We start from the raw sequence: 14,208 nt of genomic DNA, 5'->3' as shown, positions 1-14,208 counted from the left end.
ATCGCTTTGAAATTTTTATCACATATTAAGCACCAAAGAACCCTTCTTTGACAAAAATTTCAAAGCTGTACACTATTTTTTACAACAGTTATTGCGAAAATAATTTTTTTTTTAAATTCCGACCTTTTTTCGCAATTATATTAACAATAAATGAGTATATCAAACTTTGTGATACGTAATTTTAAAGCTTTTTCCATAATCTCAGAAGATATTTGTACTAAAAAAACCATAAGTTTACCTGTTTTCCATTAATTTGAAAAAAAAAGTGAAAAATGCCATTTTTTGACACTTAATTGTTTATAAATAAAAATGGACGCCAGATCCTACGCAGGAAATAGTTACAATTTGCTCTTATAGGTATTACCTGTCGAAAAAACGCTTCAGTATCCTGGCTGTTCAAGTGTCATGGAAAAAACCTTATTACCCTGGACTAGATGTGTATACTGTATCTGTATACTGTATCTGTATACTATATACTACACACATCGACGTACGTTTCACTTTCTGTTTTGACTTATACTCCGGTCAACTTACGCATCCGAGGCTACAAAAATTACCATCAAGCTGAAAATTGGCAGGATTGTTAAAAATACCATCCTAAATGAAATCTAAAAAGTCCTCATAAATCCGACCCCAGCTAAAAATTTTACGCGGGGTCAAAGGTCACCAAATATGGTTTTTAGCGATTTTCAGTAGTTTCACTTTAAAATTTTTGTCACATTTTAAGCACTAAATAACCCTCATTTGACAAATTTCAAAGCTCTATACTTATTTTTACAATAGTTATTGCGAAATTAATTTTTTTGAAATTTCGACCTTTTTTCTCATTTATATTAATAATAAATGAGTGTATTATACTTTGTAATACGCCATTTTAAAGGTTTTTCCATTCTATCGAAGATGTCTGTACTAAAAAAACCATAATAAACTATTAATTTGAAAAAAGGGAAAAAGGCCGTTTTTGACATTAAATTTTTTATAAATAAAAATCGCCGCCAGATCCTACGCAGCAAATAGTTACAATTTGTTCTTATAGGTATTACCTGTCGAAAAAACGCTTCAGTACCCTGGCTGTTGAAGTGTCACGAACAGGGTATATTTTTGTCTTATTACCCTGGCCTAATATTCTTAAGAACAATTTTAAAAAGCAGCTCATTAGCCTTTTAGCCAGTGGTCCTTACAGAATTTTGCACTTGGTGAAAATGAGCTTCACAATAATGTCTAGATTTTCATCCATAACTTAATTGTTTTTGCACACATATCATCTAGTCCTGTGACTTTTTTACTTTTAAATAACTTGATAACTTGATAGCTTTCAAAATACTTGGCCCATTCAAATCGTCTTCCAATTGTCATGGTTTTGTGTTCTGTGATTGTTCAACAAATTAGTTGTGTACATTTTCAGGCATTTTAAGCATATTGCGAGGGTCTATTATTAGTTCATCTTGGTCATTATCTCACCAGTGACTAATTTTTTGTTGAAGATTCCAGGAATGTCTATAATTTTGTCGTGGGGACTAAACCTGTCACTAAGTTTATATAGGTTTTCAGGTTCGGTTCAAAGTATAATCATCTAGATTTCCTTCGCAGCTATAAGTTCGTTGTGAATTTTTCTGTGTATCTTTTGGTACCCAAATGGATCCTACATGATCTCACACTGCCTGCGCAGTTCCATTATCACTACTATTCCTTTGTTCGTCCACTCGGTCATGGTAGTTGTTGTATTTTTGAAAACAAAAGTGTTGCCATCTTGCTTTTTTGTGATCCACATTAATTTCAAAAATAAAAGCATTGAAAATTTGTCAGTTATAATAAATGATATCAAGTCCCATGGACAATATCAGCAAATAAGTATTTGGGCATTACTCTACGTTAGTAAAAGTCTACGTTAAAAAAAATTAATATTCGATACAAAAAATATACAGTGCTTTTCAGATAAAACTATCCACCTTAAAATAACTTTCGAACCACTGATTTTTAGAAAAAACGCAAAAACACGTCAAATAATACTTTGGGGAGACATTATGTCATATTTGAGCTTAACGGGAAAGGCACCCTCTCTCCCCCGTATCATCCCTTAATTTTTCTTAATTACTTCCTCACTTTTTAATGTGATATTTGGATTCTCCTCTGTGTACTGATTTCACAAATATATAACATGATACTTAAAGTGATAAGTTTATGAGAAAGATAAATAGAAAAGCAAGAAAACTGGATTGAAAAAAACTGGATTTTTTTTAACAATAATTTTATTACAAACATTTATAATGAACATTTCACTACCAAAAATTTTAACAATAATTATTCAAAATTTCAAATGTCTGGAAAAGATCTGGAATACCGGAAAGTGGCCAAATGACTGGGGTAAACTCACGTTTATTCCCATATATACAGGGTGAGTCACCACTAACGGGACGGAAGATTACATCTAAACGGTAAAAGGTTTGAAAAAAAAATTAAATTGAATAGTTTGTAAGTTGATAAAAGCTACATTTTAAAATGATTTTGAAATATACAGGGTGTCCCAATAAATGGCGGCGTATCAAAGTTATATTTTTTCTTATGGAACACCCTGTATTTTATTGCATTTTTTAATTGTCCGCAAAAAATAAGGTACAGTTTCATAAGGCTTCCCTATACCTATGTACAGAGTGTTCTGAGATATGTTGACTTTTCTTAAAATGTAAGGTTTTAAAAGAAGGCTTATTCTCAAGTTATTTAAGAAATTATAAAAACATTACTTTTACATCTAAATAGCTGGATATTGGTTGAATGTATTCCATGGTTAATTATTATAAATTTGTCTACAGGGTGTTCAAAATTTACAGTTTTATTATTGGAGTATTCAATGTGTCATATGATGCTTATTTTAAATAGAACACCATGTATATTAATAAATAATTATACTAACCAAATTTACCTCTTTCGAATGGTATATGAATGTCCTATACCTAGGTGTCATAGTTTTTGCGTAATTTACAATTATTTAAATTCTTAATCTGTAGATCGATTTTAAAACAAAAGATTAATGTCATTGTATGACATTGTCAGTTTATGACAGTACGGTCTGGTAATTATCAAAACTATAAACATCCGTGTATGATATTCAATTTTTTTTTACTTAAAAATGGCTTTGGAAGAGCCAATTACATTCAAATTTAATTGTTCCTAAAAATGAATAATCACACTATCTATGAAAGAGTAGACATGCTACTTTGCATTGGGGAATATTTTTAAAATTTTCTCTTAGCTTCTAAAGTTTACGCTTAAAAGTATCCTGATAGAGGACACCCAAAAAAAGACGTTTTAGAGAAATTTCTCGATAGATTCCGTGCTGCTGGTAATGTTGCATAGGTAGGAAAAGTTAAATAAAAATAAACCATTTATTTTTGATGACGTCAACGAACTTATGTCCTGCTTTCTGTTACGGAAAACCCAAATACTAGTACCTAAGTGAAAAATGTCAAGGCAATTGGAGATCAGTCTAACAAGTGTATGTAGAATACATAAGAAAAACCACTATCATCCGTGTAAAACTCAACTACACCAGCATTAGACAGAACAGGAACGTTTAACTTTTCGTTTATAGACTTTAGAGTTTGGAGAAGATCCTGATTATTTTTTAAGAATGTATTGTGTACAGACGAATCTACCTACTTTTAATAATAATCGTCTAGTTAATAGACATAGCTTTCATTTTATTATGATACAGTAAACAAACATTTTACTGTTGATCGCCAACACCGATGAAGTGTTAATGTTTGAGGCAGTATTCTGAGCCAGTACGTTATCGACCCATATTTTTTTGACGAAAATCTGAATGGAGCAAATTTTTTAAATTTCTTAAAACAAGTTTTTTGAATGCTTCTTAAAACCTTCCACTTAGCGTGCGAACAGACATGTGGCTCCAATTGGACGGAGCTCCTGCTTATTTTTGACGTGATGTTAAGAACAACCTCAACATAAAATTTAGAAATAAATGGATAGATAGATTAGGTCCATATACTTGGCCACCTGAATTGACCAAGATAAATTTTTTTAAATAAGGTTATATTAAAAATATTGTAAATGCTGCACTTCCTAACCCAGGAACCTGTGTTTAGTACAATATTTTATTAAGAAACATGGTGTTCTAATAAAATACCCATCATATGCTACACTGAATAATCTAATAATGAAACTGTAAATTTTGAACACACTGTAAATAAATGTGTAATAATCAACCATGGAATGCATTAATTATAAGATAATTACCAGACCGTATTGTCATAAAATGACAATATCATACAATGACATTAATTAACTTCATCTTTTGTTTTAAAATCGATTTACAGAGTAAGAATTTAAATAATTGTAAATTACGCAAAAACTATGAGACCTAGGTATAGGACATCCATATACCATTCGAAAGAGGTAAATTTGTTAAGTATAATTATTTATTAATATACATGGTGTTCCATTTAAAATACGCATCATATGACACAATGAATACCCCACTAATGAAACTATAAATTTCGAACACCCTGTAGACAAATGTGTAATAATTAATGATGGAATACATTCAACCAATATCCAACTATTTAGATGTAGAACTAATGTTTTTATAATTTCTTAAATAACTTGAGAATAAGCCTTCTTTTACAACTTTACATTTTAAGAAAAGTCAACATAACTCAGAACACTCTGTACATAGGTATAGGGAAGCCTTATGAAACTATACCTTATTTTTTGTGGACAATTAAAAAATGCAATAAAATGCAGGGTGTTCCATAAGAAAAAATATAACTTTGATACGCCGCCATTTATTGGGACACCCTGTATATTTCAAAATAATTTTAAAATGTAGCTTTTATCAACATACAAACTATTCAATTTAAATTTTTTTCAAATCTTTTACCGTTTCGCTGTAATCTTCCGTCCCGTTAGTGGTGACTCACCCTGTATACATAATGCTTTTCAGATAATCCTCCATAAATAAATTTTGAACCACTGATTTTTAGAAAAAGCGCAAAAACACGTCAAATAATAATTGAAGGGCCATTATTGACATTATGCCATATTTAAGCTTGCTGGGAGAGGCACCCTCTCACTCCCCGTATCATCCCTTATTTTTTTTTAAATTACTTCCACCTTTTTTTATTTAATATTTGGATTCTCCTCTTTGTACTGATTTCAAAAATGTACAACACTTGATGCTTAAAGTGATAAGTTTATGAGAAAAATAAATACAAAATCAAGAAAACTGGATTGAAAAAAATATTTGTAATCAATTTTATAACATTTAGAATGAACACTTCACTACCAATAGTTATTAAGGTACCAAGGGTATTATAAGGATGATAACGCTTGAGGTCAATGGTGTATAGACCGAGGGCCTTGGGCCCGAGGTATATACGTTGACCGAAAGCGTTATTATTATAATACCCGTGGTGCCTTCAACGTTTAATGTCCGACTAAATTATTCTTTATATGCAAAAAATTTGAATGAATTTTGAATTAATTAGTTTTCAAGTAAGTACATTTACCAGAAATAGTCGTAACGTAATTGTGGTAGCCATAGTTTTACTTTAGAGTTTTATTTGTCAACTTGACAGTATTTAACTCGTTATTTAAATTTAATAGTCTCTAGGGCGTTATTTTTCAATAACACACCCTTGGGCGTTATATCGTACTTAATAGACTTCGAAATAATGCCATTATTTGTCAAATAATAAACCAGTCGGACATTACTTAATTGTAACATTACTTAATTATTCAAAATTTTATCAATAGCTATTCAAAATTTCAAAAGTCATTTTGAATAATTATTGTTAAAATTTTTGGTTTTGAAATGTTCATTCTAAATGTTTGTATGTAATAAAATTGTTAAAAAAATAATTTTTTTCAATCCCGTTTTCTTGCTTTTGTATTTATTTTTCTCATAAACTAATCACTTTAAGCATCATGTGTTATACATTTTTGAAATCAGTACAAAGAGGAGAATCCAAATTATAAATAAAAAAAAGCTGAAGTAATTTCAAAAAAATTAAGGGATGATGCGGGAGGTGAGAGGGTGCCTTTCCCGGCAAGCTTAAATGTGGCATAATGTCTCCTCCTTAAAGTATTATTTAACGTGTTTTTGCGTTTTTTCTAAAAAATCAGTGGTTCAAAAGTTATTTAAGGTGGATAGTATTATCTGAAAAGCACTGTATATTCGATGATTGGGGAAATTATAAATTGCACATTCGTAATATTTTCCTGTGTCTTTTTAATATTACCTACTTATTATCTTTAGTAGAAATTAACCACAATTTCAGTTGAAAATAATAATTATTTTGAGGTTTCGTTCGAGTTCCACTTTGGAAATAGTTCTCAAAATACATCATTATTATTATACATAAATAAAATTATTTTAAGAATGATTTCCGAAATGGAAATTGAAACATCAAAATAAACGTTTTTTAATATACATATTGTGGTTATAGTAAATACATAATACTAAATCCAATATGGGCATATTGCTGTCAAATCTGGGTTAGTGCCAAAGCTAGTAAGTAATTGGTATAGATGTTATCCAAATATATCAGAATAAAGTTTATATACGTAACATTCGTAACAGTGATCTTTATTTGGACCTGGATATGCAGACTGTGAAGTGAATAGATTAATCAAGAAGAGAGTTACAAGTCAGGAGCAGAAACTGGATAGGATAGATATATTGTTAATATCAAATCAGAGCATGAGATAAAATGTGATAAAAAGCAGAAGGTGTTTTTATGAAAAAATAACTACATGCTTGTAAGTTAAGATGAATATATCAGAATAAAGTTTATATACGTAACATTCGTAACAGTGATCTTTATTTGGACCTGGACATGCAGACTGTGAATAGATTAATCAAGAAGAGAGTTACAAGTCAGGAGCAGAAACTGAATAGGATAGATATATTGTTAATATCAAATCAGAGCATGAGATAAAATGTGATAAAAAGCAGAAAGTGTTTTTATGAAAAATAACTACATGCTTGTAAGTTAAGATGATTAAGTATAAGGATAACGAATCCAAATAAGTCATCATGGGGGTATATTACACAAGATTGACATTGCTTTAACTCAAAATGGCAACATACAGAATTCGATCCCGCTTAGGGATAAACTCACAGAGAATGATGACAGGCTAATAAGATGTATTGCTCAAACCAATAGGAAGCTGCCTTTACATTAATCCAAGGATCGTATTTTTCTTTAACATGAAGTAATTTTGTATTGCAATTGGGGCCTTCGTGTAAACTTTGCAACAATGGAGTTCGCAATATATCCCCTCGGTTCGCTTGTCGGTGCATTCTTATCTGGAAGAGTGAGACGCCGAGGACGAGGAGGTAGAGAGAGTAAAATAAATCAGCTTGGCTGGGGTCGCAGTTTAGTTGATGCACCGCACTACATCGCGCCAGACACGCAAGGGGGCGCAGAGGTCGCCATATTGCTTCGATTCGACTCATTCCGCGGTATCTGCACTTACTTGCATATGCACCCGACTTGCAACGCGGCTCTGAGTATGTCTGTGATTACGTCAGGTTTTCGGTTTTCAAATAGCACTTTGCCAACAAAAAAACGTCGAAAATGTCGAGTCGAGTGACCTCAGAGTTTGTGTAGTCGCGTTTTCAAAAAAAAATATCGCGAAATTGACGGAGTTTGTGGTAAAATTTAGTGCAGTGTTGTGGATACGCAATTTTTTCGGGCGTGAGCCTGAGGTAAGTTTTTTTTTGGTGCCACCGATTGATTTTCGATATTTCCATGGCTTCTTAAAAATCTCGCCGCACTTGCATTATTTTTCTTTTAATTATTCCACAAAATAAGTATATTTACTATATTAACAACAAGCTCAAATTCTCGATAATGAAACTCGCATTACTAAATATTTGGTTATATGATTGAATTTTCGGTTTCGAAGCAAAGCTTTCATATAATGAGTTGGCATTTTTAGGCGACCTTTTTATAATCATGGGACATGGGTGTAACTTGAAATTAATAAGTTTTTTGATAAACAAATAGCTAGATTAAACAGAAACCTCTCAAATAATAAACATGACGAAAAAAATATTTGCGAGCAATTCCATATATAGATATCTGCACTAGCTGGTTCATGTTTTAAAGCAATGGCTGGTATAAAAAATGGTGGGAGTAGATGCAGTTTTTATCTGAATTATAACAATTTTGAGACAAAGGGAATGTAAATAGGCTTCAAATATTTAAGCAATTTGGCCGTTTGTCGTAGCTCAAATAGATTACTACACTTGCGCAATATGATGCTGTAGTTATACCAAATATTTGCAAAAGAAAAAAATTTTCAGGGATGTTCTTAATTCAAGCGATATGTTTTGTATTAACTCCGTTTTATACAGGTTTTTTGTAAAATCACAATCATATAGCGAAATCTTTCCATTTATGCCATGACATACTTTTGACATAATCTAAGTGGTATGTTTTGTTTTAGTTTAGTGTTATGTCTCTTTTAGCTAGATACCATTGTCCATGTTGTTTTTTTCTGATTTTACTTAGTTTCTTACTCTTTTAAATTTATATGCCTGGATAGTCTGGTGTCCATTTTAATATTTATCTTGCTTGCGAATTTGTTTCTTTATTTTCGCTTTTTGATAAAATTGTTAAAGAACGGGAATGAAATGTTAAAAAAATAGTAGAGTTTCTAGTATAGGTAGTGAGACCAACCAGCCCGAAAAATCCGGGACATGGCCCGAATTACGAAGTCGCGTCCTGGACAAGGCTTCCGGACCATCCGAATTTTCAACGTTTTGGTAAAATTCTATTTTGAATACGTTATTCTTCTAAGAATTCACATCAAGTTGAAGTAGTGGGATAAAAAAAAGTTGACAATTTCGTTTCAGTATTTTAATTTACCGTCTTCTGAAAAAAAAATGGCCCGATTTTCATTGAAAAGTCCCGGATTCGAGTCACAATAAGTATAGGTATACTTATGCTATAGTCAAACATCGAAGCTCCGGCGCCCCTAGGTTTGACTAGCCAATCCTCAGGTCTGACTTAAGATTTTAGTCGGAGCCTAAATTAAGCCTTTGACTAAATAGTTTTCGTCAAACCTAGGAGAGACTAATTTGGCCAGGCAAACGTCGAAAATTAATTTTATGAAATCTACATTTGACCAGTTAGACTCCAATTTTAAAATGTTATACTTTGTTAGATTAGGTTGATTAAAAAATTATTTTTTATTTTTTTTGTTTATTGTTTTTATATTGTTGTAATTAAAATAAAAATTAGTCTTTATTCTCACATGTTGAGACATTATATCATTAAGAATCTTTAACATACCTATGTACATAATAGTGAAGAACTTTTTTATTTCAGTAGCATTTCATAAAGCCTTCTCTCCTAAATTTAGAATCTTTTAAGTTGATTTCTAGTACAGGAACCGAAGAGAATTCGCCTCGCAATTTGTACAGAATGGATCGATTTTCTTGAAAATTTGAGAATAAGTAGTTGATGGTCCAAGGATCAAAATATATACGATCTTGAAAGGCGCTTCTACCATGGGGGTGGTTGCCACCCCATCCTAAGGGTGGAAATTTTTTATTATATTTTGACCGCAAAATTTGATAAAAACATTCATTCTAAGCCAAAAATGTTCTATATAAATTTTTGATAAAATTAATAGTTTTTGATTTATTCGCTATCGAAAGTGTTTAATATCGAAAAAATCAATGGTTTTCGATTATAGTCATTTACAATTCACTCAATTTTTGCCGTAGAAAAAATTTTTCAAACGAAGTTCTTGGGAATTAAATAAGATAAAATTTCATATTTAAACATTTTTTCGTATCTCTGATGCTAATCTTTCTATTCTGAAGAAAATGTCATTTTTTACCAAACTACAAAAATTCGTTATTCGCTTGTAACTCCAGTTTTTTTAAAACTAATTATTCTAAGCTAGTCAAACTTCTAGAATCTATTAATAATACATAAATAAAGAAGAATAAGTAAGGCCAATGACTAAAAACACCTCTAACTTACATTATTATGCTTCCAATTGGATTTCTCCTTTTTTTGTCAAAAAAATATATTGATTTTTTAACCGTAATTCTTTTACTTTTTATCTTAGAAAGTTTGGTAAAAAAGAATTTTATAGGTTTTTACAAGGTCTGTAAGTCTATTAATATTAAATCTTTTTAAAATCCTCAGTCGCAAAAAGAGGTGACTTTGAAAGGGTTGGTAAAGGTAGTTTTTGCATGTTATTACAAGTTTTAATAATTGTCAATAGCTCACTCAATTTTTGCCGCAGAAAAATTTTTGGCAAACCAGGTTCTTGGGAATTAAATAAACTACAATTTCATATCTAAACATTTTTTCGTATCTCTGATGCTAATCTTTTTATTCTGAAGGAAAGGCCATTTTTTTCCAAACTACATAACTTCGTTATTCGCTTTTAACTCCATTTTTTAAAAACTAATCATTCTAAGCCTGTCAAACTTCTAGAACCTATTACATAAGTAAAGAAGACCACATAAGCTCAATAACTAATTTTAGGGTGGTGATTAGGAGGTTCCTTCCGATCACTTTGTTGCTGAAAAAAATAGGGACTGACATTGTTTTCATTATAAATCACTTAATTTTTGAGCTAGAGACTGTTTTATTTCTGGAGATAGATATTTTTGAATACTTTAAATTAGTTTGAACAAATTATCCTCGAAAAATGCATAGTTTTCCCGTCTTTTGACTTTGAAACTACAATATTTAGCATTTGACGAAGAAGAGCTAACATATATCTAATAAAGTATAGTTCGATTACTATTGGTCTAAAGAAAATAAAAAAAAACTGGTTTTGTTTATTTTTTTAAAAGGTACATTTTTATTAAGTAAAGTTGTTTTGATAAAACGAAAACTTTTGGAGTTATTAGCAGAAAACTTATTAAAAACATTGATTTTTTCGATATAAAACTAACACTTTCGATAGCGAATAAATCAAAAACTATTAATTTTATCAAAAAAAATGTATAGAACGTTTTTTGCTTAGAATGAATGTTTTTACCAACTTTTGCGGTCAAAATATAATAAAAAATTTCCACCCCGACATGGGGTGGCAACCACCCCCAAGGTAAAAGCGCCTTTCGGCATCATATAGATTTTGATCCTTGGACTATCTACGACTTATTCTCAAATTTTCAAGCAAATCGATCCATTCTGTAAAAATTGCGAGGTTTTATCCTATTTTAAACTTCATTACTTGGACTATAAAGAAGACCATATTTTACTAAATGCTTATATGAAATTATTAATATGATACATATTTCTTTGAGTCACTTCTACCAACAGCTCAAAGTTGTGCACACATAATGTGCTCGGGTGCTAACGTCGGGAACATCTTTGAAATTAAGAAAATTCTCTTTGCATTGCATAGTTAAAGGCAACCTAACGGTGCGTGGGACCAAATAAAGGATATTACTGGTTACTTATTCTTCGAAGCAAATCAACACTTACATGATATAAAGTAGAGAGAGATAATTTCTAAAGTGAAGTTTATAATCACTTGTTTTGATGGTTTCTATTATTTGAATCGGAGTCAGAACTATGGCAAGTTCAGAAAATGTTTTAATAAAGATAGCCAAAGTATTTAAAATTTATACAAGCACGCGTTAGAAATATAAACAGTACCACATTAGAAGTTGTCTTGATATTAAAGACATTATTTATTTATAGCGATGAAATGAAGACCATTATAAGCAGTCTTGGATATGTACTGTTTTCGGTCTCACTCTATAAACTTTTCTATTTATCCAGAGTACTTGCACGACTTACTCTCAATAGACACCTGACAAAATAATACCCACAGTCGACATCATTCCTATGCACCATTTGGATTCAGAGCAAGGTACTCCGCTATTCATTAAATAAAATAACAGAAAGCTTAGAGAAGAAAAAAGTGTGTGACTCAGTTTTCCTAGATTACCTATCAGATATTCCTTCTAATAAATCTTTCCCAAGTGCTATTACCAAGTCAATGTCAATGATAAACGGTCTGATTAGTACTTCATAAAATACAGAATGCCACACGTACACGAATCGATAAGCTATAGTGGTTAACACATAAAAGTAAAAAAGATGCAACCACAGCTCATATTTAAAACTATGAATTAGCATACCAATAAAATGTAATGGTTACCTATTTTTTTTTTAATAAAAGAATTTTGAATTAGCTGAAACTTAACCTTTCTTCCCGATCTACCTTTCAATCAACCTTTCTTCAATCTTGTGAAATTCCTAATTTATAAATGACCTCCTTCTCCTAAGTACCTTCTCTATTGAGCAATGGTCTCCATTCAAGCAATGTTTTTGGTCGACCTATCTTCTGTCATTTTATTCTTGCTTTGATTTGATGATTACCTTTTTGATGTTCAATACATATGTTGTTTGCTTCAATTTCAACTTCGAATTTTAACTTAAAAACAATGCTAATTTGTCTACAAGATCGAGACCAAGTAAGTTGTAACGTGGTCGTTTCATTTGTTACTCCAGGTAACAAAATCAGTCGAAGAAAAAGTTCACTTTTTAAGACATTTTTATTTGGAATCAAAATATACAAAAGATAAGATAATTAGCATTAATTACTCGTTAATTTCGTTAATAAAATATATTTATAATCTACGCATCGAGCTTTCGGTTCGGGTCGATGTGACGATATTTTGTACATGAATGAATGATACTCTGAATTCGCTCTACCGAGATTCACTTTGACACATTCGGAATAGGAAACATACAACACAAAAATTCCTACCTCACACTATTAACTGCTAAAATCAACTTAATCTTTCATTAAAAAAAGAAGAATTATTAGAAATAGTGGGAGTGTCTACTAATCTCATAACATTTTGTGGAGTTTATTTCTACAAAATATTTTTATTTTGTACAATAAATAATTTTGTCATTTGTTATCAATACCTACATTATAATGGTGTAAATAAATAAAATTATTGATTGGCATAAGGTTTATGTTATTTTTATTTCTGTTGTCTATTAATAATATTGGCTATGAGCAGATGCGTTGGTTGTGTAGTAGTTTCCAGTCACTTCTGACAACTGAAATTCCCAAAAAAGAAATTACTGACGTCAGTGTCAAAGTGAATCTCGATAGAGCGAATTTACTTTATTGACGATCGCGTGGATTAGGAATTACATTTATTAATATGAAATGGACGTATAAGGAGAGGAAGTCTCGCTCAGCTCGCCAGGGGAAAAGACATGTTGGGAAATACGATCACCGCTCGTATAAGGATAGGTAAAAGGAAAAACCGTCGGATTCGTTCAGCACACCAAAACGACGGCGGAAAATGGTCGGGATAACTCACCTCTTATACCTCGTTGTTGTTTATTATTCTTCGATCAATGCTCCAAGAATAATAAATAACTAGGCTTTTCGTTCCGACTTTTATATCGTCCGAGACGGTACAAAAACACGTTTTACTTAATTCATTGACGTACTCTAGACTCTAGACTAGTCTAGACGATAAAATTATATTATCGTCACAAAGTCAATCTTCAAATTGGCTGCTACAAGCGCCAATTGCTAAACATCAGAAGACAACAATTTCTTTATTTATTTCTATATTTTTTAAAACGATTTTCGGATTGAAAATCGAAGCATCAAAACAAACGTAAAATGTAATTTTCATTACAATCAATTGTGGTATAATCTCATATAATACAATACACACAACCAATATGGAAATCATTTGATGTTTTTTATTATTTTAAGCGAATTAAAGCTATATTAAATTTTCTTTCATTGCACCTCTCCAGTGACTAAATACAGGTACTCTGGGCTAATTAGCAAAATACAAGGAATAGCTATTTGTATAACAAGGGAGGAAAGTGTTACTTTTCCTCCCGAGAATGAAGTTTACTGCCCGACGCGTAGCGGAGGGCAGTAATCATTCAAGGGAGGAAAAGGCACTTTACTCCCATGTTATACATATGGTTTTTCCACCTTCCTCAAATAACAAGTCATTTTTTCATTTTTACTTAATTTATTTATGTAACTAACCAACAAAATTTATTAGAACTAAAACTAACAAGTAGGTACAATATAACTGTCAAATATAAGTCAAATTATTAATGTAAACATTGTTAAATCAGAATTACAATTTACTGTTTTTTACCATTCTGAAAAATACAGAGTGTTTTTAAATAAACGTTAAAATGTATAGAT

At 31.0% G+C, this 14,208-nt stretch overlaps 1 protein-coding gene across 8 annotated transcripts in view; it reads left to right on the top strand.

Moving 5' to 3' along the window:
- Positions 1-14,208, top strand: part of LOC114329613 (E3 ubiquitin-protein ligase FANCL) — a 787,641-nt gene that overhangs the window by 122,252 nt on the left and 651,181 nt on the right. For 3 of the 8 annotated variants that reach the window (XM_050647181.1, XM_050647182.1, XM_050647186.1), the window contains exon 1: positions 7,438-7,729. The exons of the other annotated variants lie outside the window; for them this stretch is intronic. The gene's annotated coding sequence lies outside the window, so the exon portion shown is untranslated. Of the gene's footprint in view, positions 1-7,437; positions 7,730-14,208 lie in introns of those variants that run through there. 8 annotated transcript variants of the gene reach the window in all.

This window comes from Diabrotica virgifera, chromosome 3, assembly GCF_917563875.1.
Source record: "Diabrotica virgifera virgifera chromosome 3, PGI_DIABVI_V3a".
Classification (NCBI taxonomy): domain Eukaryota; kingdom Metazoa; phylum Arthropoda; class Insecta; order Coleoptera; family Chrysomelidae; genus Diabrotica; species Diabrotica virgifera.
Note: the sequence above shows the minus strand (reverse complement) of the source record. Positions and strands in the feature narration are given on the sequence as shown.